The 27384-nt window shown below is 44.4% G+C and overlaps 1 protein-coding gene and 1 non-coding gene across 2 annotated transcripts in view; both read right to left on the reverse strand.

The window, feature by feature from the left end:
* LOC137348833 (zinc finger protein 850-like) overlaps positions 1 to 27384 on the reverse strand; it is a gene marked incomplete at its 5' end in the record, with an annotated part of 277096 nt that overhangs the window by 165943 nt on the left and 83769 nt on the right. The gene's annotated exons all lie outside the window — the stretch shown is intronic.
* On the reverse strand, positions 3928 to 4010 carry trnal-uaa (transfer RNA leucine (anticodon UAA)). Its single transcript has one exon. It is a non-coding gene; the product is annotated as a tRNA-Leu (tRNA).

Genomic DNA, 27384 nt, shown 5'->3' on the forward strand with positions numbered 1-27384 from the left:
GTTTAGAGATACAGCACTGAAACAGGCCCTTCGGCCCACCAAGTCTGTGCTGACCATCAACCACCCATTTATACTAATCCTACACGACTTCCATATTCCTACCACATCTCTACCTGTCCCTATATTTCCATACCTATACTCGGGGCAATTTATAATGGCCAATTGACCTATCAACCTGCTCACCTTTGGCATGCGGGAGAAAACCGGAGCACCCGGAGGAAACCCACACAGACACAGGGAGAACTTGCAAACTCCACACAGGTAGTACCCAGAATTGAAAACAGGAAAATAAATGTTCACTCACAACTTTTACCAGAACGGAGAGGTTAAAGCAAACAGGAAAACCTCGAGAATAGAGAAGGCTGGAAGGTGACCTGATAGAATTTGGGAAGCTTTGTCCCTATTTCATCAGGGATTAGAGGCGAATTTATTCACTCTGCTTCAGGTTTACTTTTACTGAACTGGAATCAAACAAACAATAAGATTTTTACAGACCTGGAAATAAAGTTTCCATATTGAGATGTAATTCTTAAGATCATATTTTGGCATCTGCTGAATCAGTATTTTTGTCGAACACTCTGTCTCTCTCTGTCATGAGATTACAGAAGAAACCACACTTCAAAAGTACTTTATTGACTGTAAAGTGCTTTGTGAGATCCTGATGAGGTGAAAGGCGCTGTTTAAATGTACATCTTTGTGTCTTTTCTTGCTTTCTGTCCGTCAATCTCAATGAAGTAAAATATGGAATTGTGAATCTGTTCCTTTCAGCATCTACTCCAGACTCTATTGATCTCTCTGTCATTCTCTTTCTCCTTTTCTCTCTTTGTTTCTCTCTCCTCAGTGACTGTCTGGAATAAAGATCCTTCCTCTGGGTCTGCTGGATGAACCCAGGTCTGGTAACAGTGCGATACTTGTCCTGATGCTTCGGTATGGAATGCACAAGTGTACAAGTGTGGGTTGTGGGGTTTTTTTCTTATTAGTTCAGTGGTGAGTATCCCTACTGATCACTTGGGGAATGAGTGTTCAGTTGCTACATGGGGAGGTTGCACATTTTCAAGACATCAAAATGTTTCATGGTGCAGATTTATCTGAAAATACAACTGGGGATATTAGCAGAGTTAAATAATGCAAGAGGGGATGTTCTCGTTAATAATTTGTCTTGAGCAGAGACCATTCCATCATGAAGTGCCCTCACACTACACAGTGATAGATAATTGTAGTTTTAACTTAATTTAATGCTGATTTCCTTTCGTGCTGCTCAATGACACTGCTTTATAGCTGCATCAAATTCAATCCAATGTTTCTCAATGTGGAAATTAAGATTCAATATTTATGTATAATTCTGAAGATTCTGAAGTGCATAAAGTATAGATGGAGCAAAATTCTTACAGTGCATTCAGGAGAATTTTTAGCCAATGCTGAGCAAACCCAACAAGAAAAGGGGCAGTTCTAGACGTAGTGTTAACGAAAAAATCTGTGTAGGTGGAAGGGTTATCAGTGGGAGAGCATTTTAGTGGCAATTATCATAATTCAGTTAGATTTAGCATAGTTAGAAAAGGATACAGATAAACCAAGAGTTAAAATTTTAAATTGTGAGAAGGTCACTTTTCCTAATCGGAGATTTGATTTGTTAAAAGAGGACTGGAAACAGCTACTTGAAGGTAAATCAGTGTCAGAGCAGTGGGAGGCATTCAATGAGGAGCAAAGAGAGTTCAGAACAAATATTCTCCGACAAAGAAAAAAAGTGAGACTCCCAAATTTAGGCTCCCCAGAGGTCAGAATCCCACAGAGAACAGGCTAACAGTCACAAATATACACTTTTGCCATTACCTTTTGATTCCTGCCACTGAGTCAATTTTGGATCCAACTTGCCAGGTGCCTTAATATCGTATAAGCTTTTAATTTGATGACCATTCTTCCATGTTGGACCTTGTTAAAAGTCTTGCTCAAATCCATGAAGACTAAATGAAGCACGTCAGTCTCATCAACCCTCATTTAAAAGCAAAATACTTCAGATGCTGGAAATCTGAAATAAAAACAAAAGTGCTGGAAATACTCAGCAGGTCTGGCAGCATCTGTGGAGAGAGCAGCAGAGTTAACGTTTCAAGTCAGTGACCTTTCATCAGAACTGGCAAAGGTTAAAAATGTAATAGATTTCAAGACAATTAAGTGGGGTGGGGCAAAAGAGAAAAAAAGAACAAAGAGAACAGAAGAACAAATATTATCCCGAATGAGATTTTTATTCTTTTTATTCAGCAAGTAATGCATTCTTTTTGTGACAGTTCATACAGCAGCAAGAAAGTTTCATCCCCTGACCGGGAATGTAACCAGGTCTGCAGTGGAAAAAGCACCGAATTGTCATCACTGGAGCACCAGTGAATTTGCCAGACTTCACTGCAAGTTAGCTGCTCCACGCTGCTTTTGCTATTTCTTCACTTCAGGCCACTTTCACCACAGATTGGTTTCTCATTAAAACAATCGAACGTTGAGCTCGAAGACAAAAGACTCGTTCAGGCAATGACAGCACCGAATGTGTTAACAAGAGCATAAAGCTGCAGATGTACAAGTTTCAATCTCCAAGATGCACCAACCTCATCAATGCGACTCCTGTAAAATGTGCAAAGCAACATATTGCCATCATACATCAATAGAAACAACTGACACACATCAAATTCTGCCAGTTTCATGTGGGATCTCCTTCTTCTATCATTGCTTTTTCTCCAGATCTCTCTGTTCCTCCAGCTCCCAGATGAATTCGCTGCTTCATGTGAACACACCGAATTCAGGAATCCCAGCTTTCCCTGGAAAGTAGGGAGTGGGAATGAAAGATGGAGGACATTGAGAAGCGGTGGATTTTGCAGATAACAGGATAAATAAGCACTGTGATCTCATCTTCCTGCTTCTTCCAGATACTGAATACTGGAATGTGCAAGAGTTGTTCCCATTAGCAATTATCTCCAGACACACTCTCCTTCCAATCTTTTACCCGTTGCTCAGATTTCAAACTGTGCATAATTTCTCACTGGCTTTCAATGTGAAGAAAGCGGAGCTGCGAGAAGCTAAGGTTGTTCAGCAGATGTAACTCAGGAAGATGTCTAACAGGCCGATGATAACAGTGAATGTTTTGATGAGCTGAGCTGCAGTGAAGGGTTGGCACCATTTAAAATGTCATTCAGCAGGTCTGCTTCCAAAGCTGGTGATAGAAATGACAAACGTACAATTACAGAAAGGTACAGCACAGAAGGAGGTCATTCAGTCCAGTGTGATTCTCTGACAGAGCAGTTGTGATTGGTTGATCAGGAATGATATTTGTGCAGTTTGAACAGCAAGCAGAAAAAGCTGGCCCAATGTCTGCCATCCATATATTCCTTGCCCCATCCTCCCTCGGTGGGCTGAAGGGCCTGTTTCAGTGCCGTATCTCTAAACTAAACTAAACTAAACTAAAAGAATACATCACTCTGGGTTGTGATTTGTCACAGCCCTTCACATGTTCCCTTTAACTTTCCGAGCTCTGTCATCGACCTGTCACATCTCTGACTTCTTCAGCTCTGGTGCATAATCGCTGATCTGAACCTTTAATTGTGTTTCTCTCTCTCCACAGGTAAGGCCAGAGGTGCTGACCATTTACTTGTTTCTTTTATTTTAAATGGAAGTCATGTTTGTGAGTTGTCAGGGCAGCAACTACTGACCATTTGCTGACCAGGAATCGAACCCAGGTCGTTGCAGTAAGTGCATTGAACTCCAACCATTCGACCACCAGAGAAGCTCGCCAATTGCTTCTCCCTTTTCTTCACTTCCAACAGGCTGATTTTTGTGTTTATTTCTCACCGTTTGTTCAGCTTCCACAATATCTGATTGATATTGATACATTTGAACATTTCCAATCAGCAAATAGAGCAGCCTACTCGAGGAAAATAAGACTCACTTCGCTGTGAGTAGGGTTCAAACCTGCGCAGGAAAACTCCCATTGGATTTTAAGTCCAACGCCTTAACTGTTCGGCCATCACAACACTGTACAATGCATCATCCAATTGCCTTAGACTACACATATTCTGGGAACCTTGAATTGCATGACATCTCCCATTTGATGTGAAAATTAACATGATGGAATCAGTGAATTTTACAACACAGAAGGAAGCCTCTCGACCCGCCAAGCCTGTGCCGGCTCTTTGGAAGATCAGTCAGTTTAATCCCACAATCCAGCTTTTCCCCATCACCCTGTAAATCAGTCCTCTTCTCTTCTCACTATTCTCTGTTTTATATCCCTCAGATAATTATGTATCCAGGCTGTCACTGGTCCTTTAATTCCATCACTTGAATTTTTCTAACAATTTGATTATGTGGTATTTCACCAAATGACTTTTGAAAATCCATCTCGACAACAGCAACCACATTACCACTGCCCTCATCAAATGTCTCCGTTACTTCATCAAAGAACACATTTCATGAGAAAAACACAAACTGCCACGAAATCAAAACCCAGTTCCTCAATTCACATTACTTGTCTCCGATGAATCCCCAAAGAAATATTATCAACATTCCGCCGCTGTCCTTCCTCAGTCCAGTCCTGCTTTTGTAGTGTGTGTCTGCTGAGCGGTCACTCAGACCTAAATGTATAGACTGAGTTCAAGGTCCAAATGAACATTGATGCGAATGGAGCATGTGCAACCTGGAATCAGCGGTGGTAGCCCAGAAAGGCTTGAAGAACATGAAAGTGAATGTTACAGTCGGCTAAGCTGCAGTAAAATGAAATGGAAGGAAATCAGTATTAATAGTGGAAGCAATAATCTGAGAGAAGAGGTGGGTTTAAATGTTGGAGCCTGAAGCACAGGCATGTGTAAGTGCGATGATGTAAAAGGAGACAATAGTTTTCATCCATCAGGAAGAAATACATTTTCATGGAGGAAAGATTGGTTATTTGCTGCATTCCATTATCAGGTACTGCAGCCGCTTTAAGACATAAAGCAAGCTCTGTCTTGATCGGTGTTGCTGTGACCACAACACAGAGTATTCACCATTATACAGTCACAGTCCCACTCAATCAGCTGCGATAGTCTAACACGGATTGTTAAACAAAGATCTTTTTAGTGAAGATGATCTTTCCACGAAAACTAACAGACCTGGTGAATATTTCCAACATCTCCTGCTTTTATTTCGAACTTTCCATCTGAGCAGCTTTTCTGATGATATAACACAAATTATGACAGCATTGGGATTGGAAACCCCGTCTCTCATAAGACTGGAACATAAATCCACATAACCACGCTAATAGAGATTAAATTCTAGCACTGATGACTGATAATTAAAAGTGAGTTTTCTTGCTGTGCGCTCTCTGAGTCCAGGGCTTTGTAATGAGAATGAAGGAAATATGAGAACTTTCTGAGCCGTGTTCCTGGGACGATGTGACCGAGAGGTTCAGTCGACGGCCCATGAATCCATTACACCTGCACACATGGTTTTGAATTCCATCCTCATGGTTATTGTGTTGAAGAAGAATGTGTTCTTTTATTCCTTTTATCAACACATCCAAGATTCCTGAATCTGAGTTCCATCCTTCCCCAGGCCGCAGTGGGGGAGTTATGTATTGATGCCTTCCTCTGTTTGCTCAAATCTACAAAAAGATCATTTCAGCCCAAACTCTTCCTTACAGGGAGATGTGGAGAGTATAAGATCTGAGCTATGTGAAGTATCAAAGTGGATCATTGTATCCTGGTGAAAGGAATATCTCTCCACAGATGCTGCCTGACCTGCTGAATGTTTCTAGCATTGTCTGTTTTTAATTTTATACTTTCACGTTAACGGTTTTCTTTTATTTTTTGTTTCCTTGCCCCAAGGGCGCAGCTCCAGGCACAACTTTTCTGTGTTCTTCTCACACACAAGTTTGCTCTTTATTTTTCTGCACACGCTGTAAAGTCAGCCGTTTCCACACACATCGATCTGTGGCATTCAAAACCCTTTTCTCATAGTTTCAGAGACTCTACGTGTTTCTTCGTGAATTCACAAGGATATGGGGATTATGGAGGCTGAGGGGGAATATAAGGGGTTAATATGTTATCCAGAGGATCTAAAGACTATAAGTGTGTACAGTGACAGTAAGGGACTCTCAGAGTATATCAAAGAAATAACAGAGCATATTAGAGAAGATCATGAGCTAAAGGAGATTTGAAGTGTTTAAGGAAGGGTCATGATCTATCAGATAGGATAAAGAACGCTCAGGATGTATTAAAGAGGATAACGCATGACCAGGTTGCATCAGATATACCCATCCTCAATGATAGGGGAGCCCAGCACATCACTGCAAAGGACAAGGCTGAAGCATTTGCATCCATCTTCAGCCGAAAGTGTTGAGTGGATGTTTCATCTTGGTCTCCTCTTGATGTCGCCAGCATCACAGATGCCAATCGTCAGCTAATATGATTCACTCCACGTGATATCAAGAATCAGTTGAAGGCATTAGATACTGCAAAGGCCCTGAAAACATTCCGAAAATAGAAGTGAAGACCTGTGCTTCAGAACTTGCCGCTCCCCTAGCCAAGCTTTTCCAGTACAGCTACAATACTGGCATCTACACGGCAATGTGTAAATTGCTCAGGTATGTCCTGCACACAAAATGCAGGACAAATCCTACCCGGTCATTTCTGAGTCAATGTGGTTCACATTTTGGAACTTTGCAGCAGACATGTTTGCTGTTCCTTCCTCCTGTTCCACCTTGATTATTTCTGCCTGTGTGTAACTGAGTCTCCGTTTTTGGGTATGTCTTGTCCAGGTGTCCTCATCACACAGATTGCAGCACTTACTCTCCTTCCAGTCCTTTGTCTGGTGGCCTTCCTGCTTCCAGCTGCTTTGTATTTGGCCGCCACGTGTCCTGAATCTCCACATAACTGCATTTCCTCATCCCTGGACATGATGCAAGGTGAAGGACCGTGAGGCTGTTTTGGAAAGTATTTGCACTTGGGAGTGTGTAAAATCGAAAGGTACCAAAAGGAAAATCTAGTCTCCAGCTTTGTGAATCTTTAGAAATGCTTTGGGAAATGGGGCTGTTACTTTATTTTGAGGTTGTTCTTGGAACAGAGATGGCTAAGGGGAGATCTGATTGAAATGTACAAAATGTTGAGGGGCCTGGGTTGAGTGGAGGTGAATGGCCTATTTACTTTAGCAGAGAGGTCAGTGACTCGGGGCAGAGATTTAAAGTGATTGGTACAAATATTAGAGGGGAGATGAGGAACAATCTTTTCATCCAGAGGGTGGTGGGGGTCTGGAACTCTGGGTCTGGGTCTGGAACTCTGGAATCTCAAGTGTCATAATCTTCAGGGCTACTAACCAAATGCTGGAAGGTGGGAATAGAAGGGGTGGATCATTTTTTGGCTGCACAGATGCAATGGGCCAAGTGGCCTCTTTCTGTACCTTGAACGTTCTATAATTCTGTTATTCTAAGATTCAAGATGAGAGCACAATGCACCACATTTAAAGCAACAAGAGAAAAAAGAAGTTTTTTTTAGAATTAGAATTAGAATTAGAATATTACAGCGCAGTACAGGCCCTTCGGCCCTCGATGTTGCGCCGATCATCTGACCTACACTATTCCATTTACATCCATATGTCTATCCAATGACCACTTAAATGCCCTTAAAGTTGGCGAGTCTACTACTGTTGCAGGCAGGGCGTTCCACGCCCCTACTACTCTCTGCGTAAAGAAACTACCTCTGACATCTGTCCTATATCTTTCACCCCTCAACTTAAAGCTATGTCCCCTCGTGTTTGCCATCCTCATCCGAGGAAAAAGACTCTCACTATCCACCCTATCTAACCCTCTGATTATCTTGTATGTCTCTATTAAGTCACCTCTCCTCCTCCTTCTCTCTAACGAAAACAACCCCAAGTCCCTCAGCCTTTCCTCGTAAGACCTTCCTTCCATACCAGGCAACATCCTAGTAAATCTCCTCTGCACCCTTTCCAAAGCTTCGACATCCTTCCTATAATGCGGTGACCAGAACTGCACGCAATACTCCAGGTGCGGCCTCACCAGAGTTTTGTACAGCTGCATCATGACCCCGTGGCTCTGAAACTCGATCCCCCTACTAATAAAGGCTAACACACCATATGCCTTCTTAACAGCCCTATTAACCTGGGTAGCAACTTTCAGGGATTTATGTACCTGGATACCAAGATCTCTCTGCTCATCTACACTACCAAGAATCTTCCCATTAGCCCAGTACTCTGCATTGCTGTTACTCCTTCCAAAGTGAATCACCTCACACTTCTCCGCATTAAACTCCATTTGCCATCTCTCAGCCCAGCTCTGCAGCCTATCTATGTCCCTCTGTACCCTACAACACCCTTCGACACTATCCACAACTCCACCGACCTTCGTGTCATCCGCAAATTTACTAACCCACCCTTCTACACCCTCATCCAGGTCGTTTATAAAAATGACAAACAGCAGTGGCCCCAAAACAGAACCTTGCGGTACACCACTAGTAACTAAACTCCAGGATGAACATTTGCCATCAACCACCACCCTCTGTCTTCTTTCAGCTAGCCAATTTCTGATCCAAAGCTCTAAATCACCTTCAACCCCATACTTGCGTATTTTCTGCAATAGCCTACCGTGGGGAACCTTATCAAACGCCTTACTGAAATCCATATACACCACATCCACGGCTTTACCCTCATCCACCTGTTTGGTCACCTTCTCGAAAAACTCAATAAGGTTTGTGAGGCACGACCTACCTTTCACAAAACCGTGCTGACTATCGCAAATGAACTTATTCTTTTCAAGATGATTATTAATCCTGTCTCTTATAACCTTTTCCAACATTTTACCCACAACCGAAGTAAGGCTCACAGGTCTATAATTACCAGGGCTGTCTCTACTCCCCTTCTTGAACAAGGGGACAACATTTGCTATCCTCCAGTCCTCCGGCACTACTCCTGTCGACAATGACGACTTAAAGATCAACAACAACGGCTCTGCAATCTCCTCCCTGGCTTCCCAGAGAATCCTAGGATAAATCCCATCTGGCCCAGGGGACTTATCTATTTTCACTCTTTCCAAAATTGCTAACACCTCCTCCTTGTGAATCTCAATCCCATCTAGCCTAGTAGGCTGTATCTCAGTAATCTCCTCGGCAACATTTTCTTTCTCTACTGTAAATACTGACGAAAAATATTCATTTAACGCTTCCCCTATCTCCTCTGATTCCGCACACAACTTCCCACTACTATCCTTGATTGGCCCTGTTCTAACTCTTATCATTCGTTTATTCCTGATATACCTATAGAAAGCCTTAGGGTTTTCTTTGATCCTATCCGCCAATGACTTCTCGTGTCCTCTCCTTGCTCTTCTTAGCCCTCCCTTTAGATCCTTCCTGGCTAGCTTGTAACTCTCAAGCGCCCTAACTGAGCCTTCACGTCTCATCCTAACATAAGCCGCCCTCTTCCTCTTGACAAGCGCTTCAACTTCTTGAGTAAACCACGGCTCCCTTGCTCGACAACTTCCTCCCTGCCTGACAGGTACATACTTATCAAGGACACGCATTAGCTGCTCCTTGAATAAGCTCCACATTTCGTTTGTGCCCATCCCCTGCAGTTTCCTTCCCCATCCTACACATCCTAAATCTTGCCTAATCGCGTCATAATTTCCTTTCCCCCAGCTATAATTCTTGCCCTGCGGTATATACCTGTCCCTGCCCATCGCTAAGGTAAACCTAACCGAATTGTGATCACTATCGCCAAAGTGCTCACCTACATCTAAATCAAACACCTGGCCGGGTTCATTACCCAGTACCAAATCCAATGTGGCATCGCCCCTGGTTGGCCTGTCCACATACTGTGTCAGAAAACCCTCCTGCACACACTGGACAAAAACAGACCCATCTAAAGTACTCGAACTATAGTATTTCCAGTCAATATTTGGAAAGTTAAAGTCCCCCATAACCACTACCCTGTTACTCTCGCTCCTGTCGAGAATCATCTTCACTATCCTTTCCTCTACATCTCTGGAACTATTCGGAGGTCTATAGAAAACTCCCAACAGGGTGACCTCTCCTCTCCTGTTTCTAACCTCGGCCCAGACTACCTCAGTAGACGAGTCCTCAAACGTCCTTTCTGCCGCTGTAATACTTTCCTTGATTAACAATGCCACACCCCCCCCCCCTCTTTTACCCTCTTCTCTGTTCTTTCTGAAACATCTAAATCCCGGAACCTGCAACATCCATTCCTGCCCCTGCTCTACCCATGTCTCCGAAATGGCCACAACATCAGGATCCCAGGTACCAACCCATGCTGCAAGCTCACCCACCTTATTCCGGATGCTCCTGGCGTTGAAGTAGACACACTTTAAACCAAGTTCTTGCTTGCCAGTGCCCTCTTGCGTCCCTGTAACCTTATCCCCTACCTCACTACTCTCAACAGCCTGTACACTGGCACTGCAATTTAGGTTCCCATTCCCCTGCTGATTTAGTTTAAACCCCCCCGAAGAGCACTAACAAATCTCCCCCCCAGGATATTGGTACCCCTCTGGTTCAGGTGAAGACCATCCTGTTTGTAGAGGTCCCACCTACCCCAGAAAGAGCCCCAATTATCCAGGAAACCAAAACCCTCCCTCCTACACCATCCCTGCAGCCACGTGTTCAACTCCTCTCTCTCCCTATTCCTCTCTTCGCTAGCACGTGGCACAGGCAACAACCCAGAGATAACAACTCTGGTTGTTCTCGCTCTAAGCTTCCACCCTAGCTCCCTGAATTTCTGCCTTAAATCCCCATCTCTCTTCCTACCTATGTCGTTGGTGCCTATGTGGACCACGACTTGGGGGTGCTCCCCCTCCCCCTTAAGGATCCCAAAAACACGATCGGAGACATCACGTACCCTGGCACCTGGGAGGCAACACACCAACCGTGAGTCTCTCTCGTTCCCACAGAACCTCCTATCTGTTCCCCTAACTATGGAGTCCCCAATGACTAATGCTCTGCTCCTCTTCCCTTTTCCCTTCTGAGCAACAGGGACAGACTCTGTGCCAGAGACCTGCACCCCATTGCTTACCCCTGGTAAGTCGTCCCCCCCAACAGTATCCAAAACGGTATACCTATTGTTGAGGGAAACGGCCACAGGGGATCCCTGCACTGCCTGCTGGTTCCCTTTCCTTCCCCTGACGGTAACCCATCTACCTACTTCTTTTACCTGAGGTGTGACTGCCTCCCTATAACTCCTGTCAATAATCCCCTCCGCCTCCCGAATGATCCGAAGTTCATCCAGCTCCAGCTCCAGTTCCCTAACGCGGTCTGCGAGGAGCTGGAGTTGGGTGCACTTCCCGCAGATGCAGTCAGCAGGGACACTCTTGGCGACCCCTACCTCCCACATTCTGCAGGAGGAACATACAACTGCCTTTACCTCCATTCCCACTATTCTAGATTCCCAATAAATCTACTGAAAAACCAAACGAAAAAAAAAGTCAAAACTTGTTCGCTTAGCAATCCGACGGACTGAAGTTTTAAATAAAAAGCTTACCTTATCAACACCCTAGAGTCCTTTTTTTTTGGTTAGAGGAGGAGGGTGGGTGGGAGACACTACACGTGGAGTGTCTCGGGTACTGCCACTGCCCAAATAAATAGTTTTCCCCTACCCAGCAGTCCCCGGTCCTCCGAAACAAAAAAGGGATTAACTTGTAACTTACTGAAATTGACCGCTCAGCTGAAAGTCCGCTCCGCACCCCGTTCTATCAAGGCTGCTCCTCGCAAAAGACAAAGATTTTAAAACTGCCCAAATAAATAGTTTTCCCCTACCCAGCAGTCCCCGGTCCTCCGAAACAAAAAAGGGATTAACTTGTAACTTACTGAAATTGACCGCTCAGCTGAAAGTCCGCTCCGCACCCCGTTCTATCAAGGCTGCTCCTCGCAAAAGACAAAGATTTTAAAACTGCCCAAATAAATAGTTTTCCCCTACCCAGCAGTCCCCGGTCCTCCGAAACAAAAAAGGGATTAACTTGTAATTTACTGAAATTGACCGCTCAGCTGAAAATCCGCTCCGCACCCCGTTCTATCAAGGCTGCTCCTCGCAAAAGACAAAGATTTTAAAACTGCCCAAATAAATAGTTTTCCCCTACCCAGCAGTCCCCGGTCCTCCGAAACAAAAAAGGGATTAACTTGTAATTTACTGAAATTGACCGCTCAGCTGAAAGTCCGCTCCGCACCCCGTTCTATCAAGGCTGCTCCTCGCAAAAGACAAAGATTTTAAAACTGCCCAAATAAATAGTTTTCCCCTACCCAGCAGTCCCCGGTCCTCCGAAACAAAAAAGGGATTAACTTGTAATTTACTGAAATTGACCGCTCAGCTGAAAGTCCGCTCCGCACCCCGTTCTATCAAGGCTGCTCCTCGCAAAAGACAAAGATTTTAAAACTGCCCAAATAAATAGATTTCCCCTACCCAGCAGTCCCCGGTCCTCCGAAACAAAAAAGGGATTAACTTGTAATTTACTGAAATTGACCGCTCAGCTGAAAGTCCGCTCCGCACCCCGTTCTATCAAGGCTGCTCCTCGCAAAAGACAAAGATTTTAAAACTGCCCAAATAAATAGTTTTCCCCTACCCAGCAGTCCCCGGTCCTCCGAAACAAAAAAGGGATTAACTTGTAATTTACTGAAATTGATCGCTCAGCTGAAAGTCCGCTCCGCACCCCGTTCTATCAAGGCTGCTCCTCGCAAAAGACAAAGATTTTAAAACTGCCCAAATAAATAGTTTCCCCCTACCCAGCAGTCCCCGGTCCTCCGAAACAAAAAAGGGATTAACTTGTAACTTACTGAAATTGACCGCTCAGCTGAAAGTCCGCTCCGCACCCCGTTCTATCAAGGCTGCTCCTCGCAAAAGACAAAGATTTTAAAACTGCCCAAATAAATAGTTTTCCCCTACCCAGCAGTCCCTGGTCCTCCGAAACAAAAAAGGGATTAACTTGTAATTTACTGAAATTGACCGCTCAGCTGAAAGTCCGCTCCGCACCCCGTTCTATCAAGGCTGCTCCTCGCAAAAGACAAAGATTTTAAAACTGCCCAAATAAATAGTTTTCCCCTACCCAGCAGTCCCCGGTCCTCCGAAACAAAAAAGGGATTAACTTGTAATTTACTGAAATTGACCGCTCAGCTGAAAGTCCGCTCCGCACCCCGTTCTATCAAGGCTGCTCCTCGCAAAAGACAAAGATTTTAAAACTGCCCAAATAAATAGTTTTCCCCTACCCAGCAGTCCCCGGTCCTCCGAAACAAAAAAGGGATTAACTTGTAACTTACTGAAATTGACCGCTCAGCTGAAAGTCCGCTCCGCACCCCGTTCTATCAAGGCTGCTCCTCGCAAAAGACAAAGATTTTAAAACTGCCCAAATAAATAGTTTTCCCCTACCCAGCAGTCCCCGGTCCTCCGAAACAAAAAAGGGATTAACTTGTAACTTACTGAAATTGACCGCTCAGCTGAAAGTCCGCTCCGCACCCCGTTCTATCAAGGCTGCTCCTCGCAAAAGACAAAGATTTTAAAACTGCCCAAATAAATAGTTTTCCCCTACCCAGCAGTCCCCGGTCCTCCGAAACAAAAAAGGGATTAACTTGTAATTTACTGAAATTGACCGCTCAGCTGAAAATCCGCTCCGCACCCCGTTCTATCAAGGCTGCTCCTCGCAAAAGACAAAGATTTTAAAACTGCCCAAATAAATAGTTTTCCCCTACCCAGCAGTCCCCGGTCCTCCGAAACAAAAAAGGGATTAACTTGTAATTTACTGAAATTGACCGCTCAGCTGAAAGTCCGCTCCGCACCCCGTTCTATCAAGGCTGCTCCTCGCAAAAGACAAAGATTTTAAAACTGCCCAAATAAATAGTTTTCCCCTACCCAGCAGTCCCCGGTCCTCCGAAACAAAAAAGGGATTAACTTGTAACTTACTGAAATTGACCGCTCAGCTGAAAGTCCGCTCCGCACCCCGTTCTATCAAGGCTGCTCCTCGCAAAAGACAAAGATTTTAAAACTGCCCAAATAAATAGTTTTCCCCTACCCAGCAGTCCCCGGTCCTCCGAAACAAAAAAGGGATTAACTTGTAATTTACTGAAATTGACCGCTCAGCTGAAAGTCCGCTCTGCACCCCGTTCTATCAAGGCTGCTCCTCGCAAAAGACAAAGATTTTAAAACTGCCCAAATAAATAGTTTTCCCCTACCCAGCAGTCCCCGGTCCTCCGAAACAAAAAAGGGATTAACTTGTAATTTACTGAAATTGACCGCTCAGCTGAAAGTCCGCTCCGCACCCCGTTCTATCAAGGCTGCTCCTCGCAAAAGACAAAGATTTTAAAACTGCCCAAATAAATAGTTTTCCCCTACCCAGCAGTCCCCGGTCCTCCGAAACAAAAAAGGGATTAACTTGTAACTTACTGAAATTGACCGCTCAGCTGAAAGTCCGCTCCGCACCCCGTTCTATCAAGGCTGCTCCTCGCAAAAGACAAAGATTTTAAAACTGCCCAAATAAATAGTTTTCCCCTACCCAGCAGTCCCCGGTCCTCCGAAACAAAAAAGGGATTAACTTGTAACTTACTGAAATTGACCGCTCAGCTGAAAGTCCGCTCCGCACCCCGTTCTATCAAGGCTGCTCCTCGCAAAAGACAAAGATTTTAAAACTGCCCAAATAAATAGTTTTCCCCTACCCAGCAGTCCCCGGTCCTCCGAAACAAAAAAGGGATTAACTTGTAATTTACTGAAATTGACCGCTCAGCTGAAAATCCGCTCCGCACCCCGTTCTATCAAGGCTGCTCCTCGCAAAAGACAAAGATTTTAAAACTGCCCAAATAAATAGTTTTCCCCTACCCAGCAGTCCCCGGTCCTCCGAAACAAAAAAGGGATTAACTTGTAACTTACTGAAATTGACCGCTCAGCTGAAAGTCCGCTCCGCACCCCGTTCTATCAAGGCTGCTCCTCGCAAAAGACAAAGATTTTAAAACTGCCCAAATAAATAGTTTTCCCCTACCCAGCAGTCCCCGGTCCTCCGAAACAAAAAAGGGATTAACTTGTAACTTACTGAAATTGACCGCTCAGCTGAAAGTCCGCTCCGCACCCCGTTCTATCAAGGCTGTGAAATTGACCGCTCAGCTGAAAGTCCGCTCCGCACCCCGTTCTATCAAGGCTGCTCCTCGCAAAAGCCTCTATTTCTCTCTATTTCCCCTACTAATTCATTTCCTAATCCTAAAATACTTAATCAAATCACCCATTAACCTCCGATATTCCAAGGAATGCAGGCCTGCTTGAATGAATCGCACCTCAGAATTTAACCATGAGAGCCTTGGCTACATTCTGGTGAATTTTCACTGCCCTGTTTCCAAGGCCAATGTGTATCCTTTATAAAGGGCTGAGACCAAAACTATACACAGTATTCCAGGTGTGGTCTAACCAGCTGATTGTGTAGTTGGAGCAAAACGTCTCCTTTATATAAAAGAATAGAATTGAATCATAAAATTGTTACAGCACAGAAGGAGGTGTTTCTGCCCTTCATATTTATGCCGACTCTCTGCAAGAGCAACTCAGCTGGTCCAACACACCCGCCTTTTCCATGCAGCTCTGCACATTTTTTTCCTCAGATAATTATCCATTCTTTTTCTTATTCGTTATTGGGATATGAGGGTCCCTGGCAATGCTGGAATTTACTTCCCATCCCTAATTGCACTTGGGAAGGTGGTAGTGAGCTGCCTTCTAGAACCGCTGAAGTCCATATGGTGAGGTACATGCACAGTGCTGTTAGGGAGGGAGTTCCAGGATTTTGACTCAGCAATATAGTTCCAAGTCAGGATGTTGTGTGACTTGGCGGGAGGCATGCAGGTGGTGGTGTTCCCATGCATCTACTGCTTTTGTACTTCTAGGTGATACTGGTTGCGAGTTTGCAACGAGTTGTGAAAGGAGCATTGGTGAATTGCTGCAGTACATCTTTTATATGATACACACTTCTACCACTGTGCATCGTACTGGAGGAAGTGAACATTTAAGATGGCAGATAGGGTGGTGATGAAGCAGGTTGTTTCGTCTTGGCTGGTGTTGAACTTCTGGAGTACTGTTGTGACTGAAATTATGCAGGCAAGAGGAGAATATTCAATCACACTCCTGACTTCTGACTACTCGATGGTGGACAGATTTTGGGGAGTTAGAAGATGAGTTGCAGAATTTCCAGCCCCTGACCAACTCTTGCAGCCACAGTATGTTTATCGCTGTTCCAGGTTTCTGGGCAAGGCTGATCCCCAGGATGTTGATGGTGGGGGATTCAGCGATGATAATGCCATTGAATGTCAGGGGGAGATGTTTAGATGCTCTGTTGTTGGAGATGTTAATTGCCTGGCACTTGGGTGGTGTGGATGTTACTTGCCACTTATCAGCCCAAGACTGAATGTCGTCCAGGTGTTGTTGCATGTGGACCTGGACTGCTTCAGAATGTGAGGCATCGAGAATGGTACTGAACTTTATTCAATTATCGGCGAACATCCCCACTTCTGAACTTATGATGGAGGGAAATTCATTGATGAAGCATCTGAAGATGGTTGGGCCTAGGACACCATCCCGAGTAACTCCTGGTTCCTGGTATTTCCTGGTTCCCCTTTATCTACCCTTCTGGTTACATCCTCAGCATTCTGTAATAAATTTGTCAAGCAAGATTTCCCTTTCGTAAAACCATGTTGACTTTGTTTGATCAGACTATGATTTTCTAAGTGCTCGTTCAGACTTCCTTGAACATCGATGAGAGCATTTTCCCGACCACTGATGTTAGGCCAACTAGCCTGCAGTTCACCATGTTAAATATATTAAACTGGGGCTCCAGTGGCGCAGTTGGTTAGCGCATGGTACTTATACAGCAGTGCAATTAGCGAGGAATGCCAAGGCTGTGAGTTCGAGCTTTACCTAGAGCACAAATTTTAGAGACAGGGAGCAATGTGAAGCAGCTCAGCAGTGAAGAGAGCTGTGATCAGTGAGTCTGAACTGACCAGAAGTGGAGAAAAAAATAATTGTGAGATGACATCACAGGAAGAGGAGCCACTTGTCATGAGCACACTGCTGAACATCATAGTCATCTGCAGCACAGAAGGAGACATTTCGGTCCATGCTGGCTCTGCAGGGAGCTGTGCAATCAGACTCGATAACGGTAATTTAAAAACAGAATGCTGGAAATATCGAACAGGTCTGGCAGCATCAGTGGAGAGGGAAGCAACGTTAATGCTTCAGGTCTGTGACCTTTCCTCAGAACTGACCAAGGTTAGAACTGTCGCCAGTTTTAAGCAAATAAAGCGGAGGTGGGGCAAAAAATAAGACAAGGCAAGGTGTCGATACACGCAACCCTGCAAGCGTATGTTTTCCTCAGACTTCCTCTCGAAGTTATTGATCATTTCTCCTTCCACCACCCTTGTGGGCAGCGAGTTCCATGTTATTACCACTTGCTATGTAAAAACAGGACTTCCTCATATTCCCCCTGCATCTTTTCCCCCCAGATGTTGCAAGCTGTTTCCCAGACTTCTGGTAGCATTTGTTAATGGGAACAGTTTTTCCTTGTCCAACGTATCTAAGCCTGTCATAATCTGGTACACTTCTATTAAATCTCCCCTCAATCTCCTTTGTTCGAAGGAGAACAAACCCAGCTCTTCCAACCTAACTGAGAAACTAAAATCCTCCATCCCCAGAACCATTCGGATAAATCTCCTCTGCACCCTCTCAAGGACCCTCTCATACTTCCTGAAATGCTGTGGCCAGAACGAGACGCAGTACTCCAGTTGAGGCCTAAACATGCATTACAGAGAGATTCACAATAATTGTGCTGAGTACTTCTATTTATAAAGCCCAAGATTCCATGTGCTTTACTCACCATTCTCTCAATATGTCTTGCCAACTTCAAGGATCTCTGCCCCTGCAACCCCAGGTCCCTCTGTTCCTGCACACTCTTTAGAACTATGCCATTACGTCTAAATTGCCTCTCCCGAATCCTTCTGGAAAATGCATCACCTCACACTTGTCAGTATAAACTTCCATCTGCCACCTTTCTGTCCATTCTGCTGGCCTATCTCTGTCCTGTTGCAGACTGTTCATATCATGCTCACTGTTTTCTGCAGCTCCCGGTTTGGTGTCATCAGCAAATGTTGATATTCTACTTTGTATTCCAAGATTCAAGTCATTTATATAAAGTAAAACAAAAACAGTGGTCCCAGCATTGACCCTTGGGGAACACCTCTGTCTCCTATCCTCCAGTTTGAAAAACAACCATTTCCTTTGACTGGCTGTTTTCAGTCCGTCAGCCATTATTTTATCAATTGGACACAGAACCCCCTTTTCCATGAGCCACAATTTTGTTAGCAAACCTTTCATGTGGTACCTTGTGAAATATTTTCTTAAAATCCGTAAAACAACATTCAACACATTCCCTTCAGCAACTTTCCCTGCTACTTCATCAAAACATTCATTTAAATTAGGCATGCATGATCTGTCTTTTACAAATCCATGCCGACTACCCTTAATTAACTTGAACCTCTCTACGTGTAAATTGATATTTTCCCTGACTATTGTTTCGAAAATCTTACCCACCACTGATGTTCAACTAACTGGCTCGTACTGTCTTTACACATTTCTTCAATAAGGGTGTCACATTAGCCACTCTCCAATTCTCTGGCACCTTCTATCCTGACTCAAATTTCCAGAACTTGTGGAAAGTCCGTTACCTATCTTGGACTGAGTCTGAGGAGAGGTTTCTCCAACAGAGGCTGATTTTGACGTTGAGCTACAATTGAAATTTACACTTCATCAGAGATGTCTCTCTGTATCTGCCTTAGATCTGACCTCGGACTTTCTCTTGCACGAGTTTCTGGCATGATTTCTGTTTGAGTAACTATTGGTGCTCAACTCATAACCAAACTATCTGATTCATTCGACTCATTTGATTTTTCCCAACTTCCCTCTTTTTTGTGAACCTCTGAAGGTAAACCATGATCTATATGTACAAACCTAACCTTTCCACTACCAAACATCTTAACTAAATATGTGCGAGGACCACATCTTCTCCCACTATCACTGGTCACCACTTCAACCACTTGTGATGATGATTCTTCAATCTCTCCTTCTGGTTCAACTTCAGACTTCTTTCTCCCACTCCAGCTCTCTCATGACTCTCTTTCTGTCTTGATTGTTTCTCTTCTACTAACAGTGTTAAATGTGGCTTCTGCAATGAAAACCTCGTTCTCGGCTGCCAGCCATGAAACAATTCAGCTGGCGTTATGCTGGTAGCAGTGTGATGGGTGTTACAATAGATAAACAGAAAGTTCAGCAGTCTGTGATCCAATGATAACTGACTTTTGTTCAGATTGATATCCAGCATTTGCTTGACAAGAGCATGCTTAACAATCTGCACTGTGTGCTCTGCTGCTCCTTTGGAAGCAGGATGATACAGTGGAACTCTCCTGTGTTTTACACCATTTGTTCTCATGAATTATGAAAACTGTAATGAAGAAAACTAAGGTCTGTTTTCAGACACAGTTTCCTCTGGGAACCCATAAGCAGAAAACAAACTACACAAAATATTTGGAGTTTTGCCAGTTGTTCCTCGATTCATCGGAAACCCCTCAACCCACTTCGAATGTCTCTTTCTCAATGAACATCTGCTGTCCTTCTAATTCTGTAAAATCTATGTGCAGCCTCTGCCACACTCTGGCTGCCCATTTCCATGGCTGAAAAGGTACCGATGGCGGCTTCCTTTCTACTGCTTGACATGTTCCAGATTATTTCACTATGTTTCCAATGTCTTTCTCTAACTCTGGCCACAGTAGACTCTTCTTCAAACACATCCCTAAGTGATCATCATGAAGATCACATAGCAACTGCAATATGTACTTTCCAGGGATTACAACTCTAGCTCCCCACAGGACATAAATTTGATCAACCGACAACTCATTCTTATGCATAAAAAATGGCCTGTATTCTAAATCCAGTGTCTGTGTTTCCCACCCATTTGTGATATAGTGGTATACCCTTTGCCAATATGGAGCCCATACGAGTTGTTCTACTAATGTCATCTGCTGTGACTGGAAACTCGTCTTCGTCTGAAGGCCACATCCCAGGAACGAGTAAAAAAAAACTGCTCTGTATGGAGAGGAATCACATGCTCGTTAAATCTCTTTGAGCACATCGTAATGCATAAGCATCACACCCTCTACAAGTTGACTTTTATGCCATTTGAATGCCTTATCACACTCCTTTGTCCAATTCCATGGAAACCCTTCCTCAAGAGTTCATTCAATGGATGCAATAATGTCGCCAGATCTGGTATGAATTTACCGCAGTAATTTATGAGTTTCAAAAAAGATCTGAGATCAGCTGTGTTCTGAGGGTGTGACGCATTTCTAATTACTTGATCTTTACACTTGGCAGCATGCAACCCGTTCTTGTCTACTTTGTGACCCAAGTGCATTACAGAATTTTGAAACATTTCACATTTGTGTTCTGTCATCCAAACTCCATGCTTTTCGAAGCGTTGGAACACCTCTTTCACTCTGCCGTCAAAGGTTTGCTTGTTTGGAGCACGGATATGATTGTCATCCAAATAACACACTACTAGCTCCATTCCTTACAAATTTTGGTTCCTCACCCTTTGGAAAATTCCACGGACTGAAGAAATACCAAATGGCAGCCTGTGAAACTGAAATAGACCCATGTGTGTTACGATAGTCAAGAATGACTTCGACTCAGCGTCTGACTCAAGCTGCAGATAGGCATTTGTCAGATCGAAATTCGAAAAAGTCTGGCTTCCTGTCAACGTCGTGAACAGATGCTCCATGGTTGTCAAGTTATTGGGTGGATTACATTCCAGTATCTGTTGATGGTTACCTTATGCTCAGAGCATACTCTTGCACTACCATCTGACTTTGGTGCTACCACTATGGGAATAGCACAATTACTCTGCTGTACCTTAGAGATATTGTTCTCAGTCTCAAGTCATTTCAGTTCTTGCTTCACCTCCTCTCTTGGAGCATAGGGTACTGGATGCAGCTGACAATACACCGACCTTGCATTCTCCTGAGCTTGTATGTTAGCCTTGTACCCTTGAATTGATTTGCTGATTTCACTGAACACCGTAGGGTACTTCATGTTGAGATATGAATGTCACCTCAATACAAAAAAGCTCGCTCATATTTAACTTAAGTGCTGCTAACCAGTTTCTTCCAAACAAGGCTGCTTTTTCACCTTTCACAACAATGATGGTCAATTTCGCACACTGCTCATTGTATGTGACCACAACCAATACACTTCCAATTTGGGAAATATTCTCTCCTCCATAACTGTGTAACTCTACTCATGATTTTTCCAGGGGATGTTGACTCAACGTTTCACGACACAGCGACTCTGAAATTATACTAACTGATGCACCTGTGTTGACCTCCATGTTGTATTTAGTCGTTTGTGGGACGTGGGCATCGCTGGCAAAGTCAGCATTCTTTGCCCATCCCTAATTGCCCTTGAGAAGGTGATGGTGGTGGTGAGCTTCCTTCTTGAACTGCTGCAGTCATTGGGGTTTAGGGACACCAACAGTGCTGTTGGAAGGGAGTTCCAGGATTTTGACCCAGTGACAATGAAGCAATGGTGACATAGCTCCAAGTCAGGATGGTGTGTGGCTTGGAAGGAAACTTTCAGGCGGTGGTGTCCCCATGCATCTGCTGTCCTTGTCTTTATAGGTGGTCGAGGTCGCGGGTTTGGAAGGTGCTGTCGAAGGAGCCTTAGTGAGTTGCTGCAGTTTATTGGAGCTTCATCCAACGATACTTGGACCACGATGCTCTGTGAATTTTCATTGGACATCCTTGTGCATCTGATCACATGGATCTCAAATGATACCTCATCAACCTGCTGCTGTTTGACAACCATATGCAGTGAATGATGTTTCCTCCTGCCTGTGTTTTCACCGATGACCTTCTTGCGACATGCCTTGGCAAGATAACACTTCTTCTTGCAGCTATAGCACTCTGCCTTCACAACGGGACAATTCTGGGCTCAATGTTGGCCTCAACACCGGTAACAGGATTTTATTTAACCACTGCTACTACCCTGATGGCCTCCTCCCGTTTTCTTACTAGCAACACCCACATGAACACCACCAGTTGCCGTCATTGGGACCTTCCGCTTACTTATATGCAGCTTATTTACTTCAGCAGATGACTGACGGTTGTTAACTCTCACTTCTCTCGAGTCAAATTCAGCCATGTCCATGGACAGTGCTGTTTGAAAAGCTATGTCAAAACTCACCTTTGGCAATGTCATCAACTTACTGTGAATGTGCTCACTCTTTAATCTGCAACCAAATCTGTCACACAACACACGCTCTTGAAATTCTCCAAAATTTACAATGAAGTGACAGCTTTTGGAAGGCCACAATAAACTCCCCAATGTCCTCATTGGGCAGCTGATTCCTTGTTCCAAACTGATAGATTTCTGCAATCTTCAATGGTTTCGGATTGTAATGCTGCTCAAGCTTAATCAAAATGTCCTTCAGTAGCGTGTCCTTTAGTTTTGCTGGGGTGAGAAAATTATTGAGCATCTCATACATTCCGGGCCTGCTTCAGTCAAAAATATCCCTCTGTCTTTTCCCACACTGCCTGGTTGACAGCTACATTATCAGGATCTTCGAGGGTATTGTTAACAGTGAAAAAATCTCTATCCACTCCACGTACACACTGAAAGACTCTCAGTCATGGTCATACTCCCTCAATCACGCAATAATTCCCTTAGACACAGCCATCTTGGAAGGTCAGTCCAATAATTTAATTACAATCCGAGCACAGAATGTAATTTGTAAGCATTAATTTGTGCTTCCAATGGCGGGACTGTTACCCAGCATTCCCAGCGATCTACGAATATGCCCTATTCCTTCTACAGGAGCACAGCGCGCAGGTGCAGTACTGGACAGTATTTTGAGCATGCGCATTGTCTGTATGATCACAGCCGTGTGAGTTCTATGGTGCCGCATTTGCAGCTGGTAAGAGTTGATGGGGCACAGGAGAACCGGCGGGCGGCCGGAGAGGCTTCAAAAACACCTGGTGTAGGCCTCAAGCCCCGAATAAGTAGCTCCAGTTCCAGCATTTGCGGCTCCGGGGTATTCCCTGAGTTGCCCAGGTTAACGGCTGCTACCTCTCTGAAGGAAGCCATGAAGCTTTAGGCGCCGCCATCTTGAGTAGCGAGAGATGCGCATGCGTCTCCATCTTCTTGCCGGCACTGAGAGTAGGCGGGGCTTCAAAGTCCCAGTGAGCAGGAGGGAAAATCATTGATTCTTTGATTTGTTTCTCACTCAGCAAACAGGGGCTGGAATACTGAACCCAGCCAGAGTAGAGGGAGGGAGAAAACTGTCAGCGGAGCAAAGAAATCGTGCAGATGATGCCATTGGTTTGGATGCCCAGGGAGGAGGGAGAGCTGTGAGACGGGGATTTACAGCTTTGGGGAACAAAAGAGGAAAAATGTTGCATTGAAGCTGGAATTGCCTGCTCTGAATTTCTATCCTGTACTGAGAGTGATGACCTTTATAACCTCCTTTATAACAGGGTATTAGAAGAGAAGGATTAGCAGACGGGAAAACTTAAACCAAGCATCACATCAAGATCTGAAAGAATCATTCGATTCATCAGCACCTGAATATCATCGGACTTTAAATGTGGAACAAGAAATGTTTGTTCTGTCTGTGGGAAAAGATTTCAAACATCAGTGTGACTGGAAAAACTGCAAGGCACCCACACCCGAGTGAGAGTGTTCCAGTGCACTGACTGTGACTGAGCTTTCACCAATTACACAGCCTGAAAAGACATTACACGATTCACAGAGGGGAGAAAACATACACGTGTTCTGTGTGCAGATGAGGCTTCAACTGATCATCCAACTTGGAGAGACACAAGGACATCTGCACCATGGAGAAACCTTGAAAATGTGGGGACTGTGGGAAGGGATTCAATTACCCATCTGAACTCGACTCATCAACACAATCACACTGGGGAAAAGCTGTTAACCTGCCCTGTGTGTGGGAAGGGATTCCCACCTGCTGTCACACCAGCGAGTTCACACAGAGGAGAGACCATTCACCTGTTCCATGTGTGGGAAGGGATTCATTCACTCATCTAACCTCAATGAACACCAGCAGCTTCACACTGGGGAGAGACAGTTCACCTGCAATGAGTGTGGGAAGGGATTCACTTGTTAACCAACCTCAATTCACACCAACTTCTTCACACTGATAAGAATCTTTTAAATGTTCTGACTGAGAAGAGCTTGAAAAGCAAAAATCACATGATGCAGCACCAGCGAGTTCACACTGAGGAGAGACCGTTCACCTGCTCTGAGTGTGGAAGGGGATTCGCTCAGCCAATCAACCTGCTGAGGTTCACAAGTGACTGCAGGGTTTGGATTCTGCTGTTATTGCTGCTGTTAATCACATCCAGGACTGAACCATTTTAATTCCGATAGTTGGGGTTTGTTTTTGCTGATGTTGATTATCCCAGGAACTGGGCTGAAGTTTAATATTTGGATATATCTTCAAGAAATATTAATTTCTTCAAGATAAGTGGAGACTAATTGATGAGGCAGGATCTAACTGAAATGTGCAGCGGGTTTGAGGGGCTGAATGGCCTGCTCCAGTTCTATATGTACATTCTCCCCAGACTTACCCCACTCTCTAACTCTGCTCACCTGCTTGTTTCCAGTTGCAGTGCCTTCTCCCCAGTTCTCCCATGACTTTCCATTCATCAGTTGTGTTTCAGTCCAAGTCTATTCGGGACATAGAAACAGGAATCGGCCTTTTAGCCTCTCGAGTCTGTTCTGCTATTCAATGAGATCATGGCCGATCTATGACTTTACTTCATTATACCCAAATATTATTTTAATACTGGCTTCCCCAGTCTGTTACAATGGGATTGAAAAATGCCTTTCATTTACACTGTATCTTTAAAGTAGGAGAGTGTCTGAAGGTGCATCTCAGAACATAAATGGAAAAATCAGACAAAAATTGACACTGAGCCAAAGAAGGGTAATTAGAATGACTGACTAAAAGCTTGGTCAAAAACGTAGGTTTTTAGTAGGGTCTTAAAGGAGGAGAGATGTGGACTGGCAGAAAGGTGTGAGGACGAAATTCCAGAGCTTCGGGCCGGTGACTGAAGGCACAGGCAATGGGACAGAAAGACAGTGAGGGCTGTGTAAGAGGCCAGAGTTGGAGGAATGCAGAGTTCTCTGAGGGTTGACCGGCTGGAGGAGATTACAGATATAGGGAGGGGTGAGGCCTTGAAGAGATTTACAATGAGAATTTTAAAATGGAGACATTAGAGGACCTGAAGCCATTGTAGATCAGTGAGCTCAGTAATGATGAATGAGTGGAAATTTGTGATGCTTGGAGTAAACAGCAGCAGAGTTTGAATGAGCTGCAGTTTATGCAGGGTGGGGGTGGGGGTCAATCAGAAGAGCATTAGAATAGACAAGCAGGCTGACAACACAGAAACACTGGAGGAGTCAAGAGAGGTGGTGGTGATGTAGAGATATGTGACATCAGCACACATGTGGAACCTGATGTCATGTCTTTGGATGATGTCACTGAGGGGCAGCTGATAAATGGGGGATAGAGGCGGCTATCGATAGATTCTTGGGAACCTTGAAAGTTAATGGGGTGAGAAGAGAAACCATTGCTGGAGATTCTTTGGCTATGATTGGATAGGTCTGAATGGCGCCAAGGGAGGTCAGTCCCATTCAGCTGAACAGTGGAGGAGAGGCGTTGGAGGATGGTGTGGTCGACTGGGAGGTGAAGATGTTTGAGGAGCGATGGTGCCCCACATGCACAGAGAATGTCCTTTGTGACATGGATTCGAGCTGTTTCAGTTCTGTGTGATGGAAACCTGATTGGAAAGGTTCAAACATGGAATTCTGGGAAAGGTGGACACGGATTGGGGGCATAAAGACATTCAGTGACTTTGGAAAGGAATGAGAGGGTGAAGATGAGGTGGTAGTTTACAAGGACAGAGAGGTTGAGGGTGGAGGTTTTGAGGAGGTGGGTGATAATGACAGTTTTAAAAGGGAGCAGGAAGTAACTGAGGAAAGGAAACTGTTTACAATGTCAGTTAGCACGAGGGCCAGGAAGGGAAGTTGTTTGATTAGTTTAGTGGTTACATTACAGGGACAACCATTAAAAGCACGGTTCACTGGCCCATATAGATTGATCAAAAGATTGGATAAGGTAGGTTACTTTATTGACACCCCTGATCACCGGGAGAACTGGTTGTGTCACATTAATATGCTCGAACAACATTACCACAGGGAGGAGGATAAGCCAATACAGGTATTTCAGTTAAACGGGACTGTTGACAAGGAAATGTATTGTGAGGATGAGGCAAAGGCAGGCCTAGGAAATTCTCCGAAGTTCCAAAGAAGGGTCACTGACCCGAAACGTTAACTCTGCTTCTCTTTTCACAGATGCTGCCAGACCTGCTGAGTGGTTCCAGCATTTCCTATTTTTATTTCAGATTTCCAGCATCCGCAGGATTTTGCTTTTATTTTACTGTTTAATTCACTGCCACTTCTCTTCCAGGAATGCCTACCTTGAAGAAGTTGTGCTCTTCTCTCCGACGGGATTTTCGTTTGACTCTTTTACCTTGTTAGCCTTCATTGCTTTCTATTTCCCTCCTGGTGTTTGATAAGGTGTCTACCAAAACTCGTTTTCACAGCCACATCTCCTTCCTCAGTGACTGTCTCTGGCTCCAACTTATTCCACGTGGATTCCAACTGCAGTTTCACCCATCATGCTTTGAATCCACCCAGAATCACAGGTATCTCCGAGAAATACAACGTTCCTCGCACTGCTACTCTCGCCACATCCTGAGATCCACACTCAGTGCTATGCGCCGCCACATGCACACACTGGACCTCTCTCTCCAGCAGCACCGCCTCACCTTATCTCAAAGCTGTTCTACTGCGCAGTTTCATTTCATCATTCGTCTCATCCGAGTTCTGAAGAAGGGTCACTGACCCAAAACGTCTGTTTCTTTTTTCACAGATGCTGCCAGACCTGCTGAGTGCTTCCAGCATTTCTTGTTTTTATTTCAGATTTCCAGCATCCGCAGTATTTTGCTTTTATTATACGGTGTAAAGAAGGCAGACTCCTACCCAAATTCTCATTTAAAGGACTGCATGGACAGAGTGGGCAACACCATATGTCGTAAAGAGACAGATGTGTTGGAGGGATACTGTCAAATTCCTTTGACGCCCCAGGGTAAGACAAGATCAGCTTCTGTTACCCAGGACTGGGTTTTTCCAGTGTCACGTGATGCCACACAGGTTAAGGGGTACTTGAGAAACTTCTCAGAGAATAGTGAACACAGTAGAGGTCAGTGCTCCGAGCTCTGC

Source organism: Heterodontus francisci, chromosome 34 (genome assembly GCF_036365525.1).
Source record: "Heterodontus francisci isolate sHetFra1 chromosome 34, sHetFra1.hap1, whole genome shotgun sequence".
In the NCBI taxonomy this organism is placed as follows: Eukaryota; Metazoa; Chordata; class Chondrichthyes; order Heterodontiformes; family Heterodontidae; genus Heterodontus; species Heterodontus francisci.